The sequence below is a fragment of the Berghia stephanieae genome, chromosome 11 (assembly GCF_034508935.2).
Source record: "Berghia stephanieae isolate SIO BIC M18660-M18661 chromosome 11, UCSD_Bste_1.3, whole genome shotgun sequence".
NCBI classification, from domain to species: domain Eukaryota; kingdom Metazoa; phylum Mollusca; class Gastropoda; order Nudibranchia; family Aeolidiidae; genus Berghia; species Berghia stephanieae.
In genome coordinates this window covers 41979817-41982740 of record NC_088370.1, presented here as the reverse complement: position 1 = coordinate 41982740, position 2924 = coordinate 41979817, and the positions used below count along the sequence as shown (strand labels likewise).

Sequence of the window (2924 nt, the reverse complement as noted above, 5' to 3'; positions counted from 1 at the left end):
CGTTAATGGTAGTTGAATAAAAATATCTATGTACATGCTCATATTTAATACATATTTTTTTCCAATATTGAAAAGTAGCAAAAATCTCTAGGATTGAGTGAGTTAAGATGTTATATGTATATATATATATATATAATATATATATATATATATATATATATATATATATATATAATATATATATATATAATATATAATTTTTTTTTTTTTTTTTTTTTTTATTTTAATTTTATTTTATTTTATTTTTTTTTTTGCTTTTCTTGTATTTTTCTTTCTGCTTTGTCTAGCACTGTTTCTCATATTCATCTTTTCATATTTTAATCTTACACAATAATTTCATTGTCAACTCATTAACTTGTCACTTTGATTATGTCCGTGCTAGATAGGACATTAAAAATATGTAATTTTGAGAAATTAGGGAGCTGGCACTGGTGTAAGATAAATATCTGAAAAAAAAACAACTGTGATTGAAACAGTGCTGTCGAGAACCCGAAACGGCAGAGCATCTAGTCGAACGGTGTGTTGTGACGATGTTACCGGGCGGGTTCGCGACAGTGCACGAGTGCGGGCCGGACTTTGCTGATTGGGTCGATCGTCATAACATGGTAGTGTGAGAACCATAAGAGGCTGCTGCCGCCGAGGAATACTCAAGTTTTTGGGATATTATTTTTCTCTTGTATTCTTTTTTGTCTGGCTTTGTTTTATACCCACCTTTTTTGAAAATAAAACAACTAGACATTCAAACATGGACACAATTTTATGAGTGGGAAGAAGAAGATGAAGGAGGAGGAGGAGGAGGAGGAGGAGGAGGAGGAGGAGGAGAGGAGAGAGAGAGGAGGAGGAGGAGGAAGGAGGAGAAGGAAGAAGAAGAGAAGAGAAGAAGAGGGAGAGAGAAGAGAGAGAAGAGAAGAGAGAGGAGGAGAGAGGAGAGAAGAGAAGAGTAGAAGAAGAAGAAGAATACGTAGACAACTCACTTAAATTCCTAGTTGGCAAGCCCTGTGATGACTGAGAAGGAGACGAATGAGAAGAAGGAAAGAAGGAAAGATGAAGGAAAGAGAGAAAGACAAAAGAAAAAAAGAAAGAAGAAGAAGAAAGAAAGAAAGAAAGAAAGAAGAAAGAAGAAAGAAGAAGAAGAAGAAGAAAGAAGAAAGAAGAAGAAGAAGAAGAAGAAGAAGAAGAAGAAGAAGAAGAAGAAGAAGAAGAAGAGGAAGAAGAAGAAGAAAGAAGAAAAAGAAGGAGACGAAGGAGAAGAAGGAAAGAAAGAAAGATAGAAGGAAAGAGAGAAAGAAAGAACGAAAAAAGAAGAAGAAAGAAAGAAAGAAAGAAAGAAAGAAAGAAAGAAAGTAGTAGAAGAAGAAGAAGAAGAAGAAGAAGAAGAAGAAGAAGAAGAAGAAGAAGAAGAAGAAGAAGAAGGAGGAGGAGGAGGAGGAGGAGGAGTAGAAGAAGAAGAAGAATACGTAGGAGGAGAAATCGTAGACAACTCACTTAAATTCGTAGTTGGCAAGCCCTGTGATGACTGAGCGGTGCCAGCCAGTGACGAAAGTTTTGGTAACGTTGGCGGCAAAAATGAGAGATAAAGGATTACATAGACATTGTAAAATATCATAGACTTGAAGAGATAATAATAATAATAGGCCTCTTACTCTTACCTGATGAATCAACAGGTTAATTACAGTAGCAAGTTGGTATAAAAGGAACTCATTTGATTTCAGTATATCTAGCTATTGTTAGTATTTCTCTTAGTTGAATTATATAATATAGAAAGTATAAAATTCATCTCGTTGATTAGTTAGTTATTAGTGAAGACAGGAAAAGGATCAATTACAAGATACACAAACAGACGTCAGGAGGGAGCTGTGAACACTGAATATAGATAGATAAGGATTTCGACAATTCCTCCATCAATTTAATTTTGATATCTTAGCACGGAGGTAAGTCATTTCATTTCATTTCTCGTACGGTTACTCATATTGTGATATAAAGGAAATATATTTTCTTCTTCTTCTTCTTCTTCTTCTTCTTCTTCTTCTTCTTCTTCTTCTTCTTCTTCTTCTTCTTCTTCTTCCAGAAATTTTGTGAGACTTAAGTCTTTGTTACTTTGAAGATCTATGTCTATTGTCTGAATAATAAGACAATGCCATTTTAAAAATATTATTAACGGCATACTAATACTTTTCTTCTTCTTCTTCTTCTTCTTCTTCTTCTTCTTCTTCTTCTTCTTCTTCTTCTTCTTCTTCTTCTTCTTCTTCTTCTTCTTCTTCTTCTTCTTCTTCTCTTCTTCTTCTTCTTCTTCTTCTTCTTCTTCTTCTTCTTCTTCTTCTTCTTCTTCTTCTTCTTCTTCTCTTCTTCTTCTTCTTCTTCTTCTTCTTTCTTCTTCTTCTTCTTCTTCTTCTTCTTCTTCTTCTTCTTCTTCTTCTTCCTTCTTCTTCTTCTTCTTCTTCTTCTTCTTCTTCTTCTTTCTTCTTCTTCTTCTTCTTCTTCTTCTTCTTCTTCTTCTTCTTCTTCTCTTCTTCTTCTTCTTCTTCTTCTTCTTCTTCTTCTTCTTCTCTTCTTCTCTTCTTCTTCTCTTCTTCTTCTTCTTCTTCTTCTTCTTCTTCTTCTTCTTCTTCTTCTTCTTCTTCTTCTTCTTCTTCTTCTTCTTCTTCTTCTTCTTCTTCTTCTTCCTTGTTGTTGTTGTTGTTGTTGTTGTTGTTCTGTATATATATGTTGATATATCCTTTCTGCGACAGTTAAAAAACGATTCAATTAAATTCAATTCAACTAAAAACAACTGCAATTTATTGTTTAGATATAAATCTTTATTATTTTCATTTCTATATTTGTTACCCATAGTCTCAAAACGGTTATAGGTATGTCGGGTTTTTACCAAAACCAAGAAAGTGATGTTAAGCATGCAGTTTACTTGAAAGACACGTATTTACAAA

The 2924-nt window shown here is 33.4% G+C and overlaps 1 protein-coding gene across 1 annotated transcript in view; it reads left to right on the top strand.

Annotated features, from left to right (window-relative positions):
• Positions 1 to 1593: 1593 nt before the first annotated feature.
• The window catches only part of LOC144957051 (uncharacterized), a 127691-nt gene continuing 126360 nt past the window's right edge, over positions 1594 to 2924 (top strand). Inside the window, exon 1 of the mRNA XM_078887999.1 lies at positions 1594 to 1931. The gene's annotated coding sequence lies outside the window, so the exon portion shown is untranslated. The remainder of the gene's footprint in view (positions 1932 to 2924) is intronic.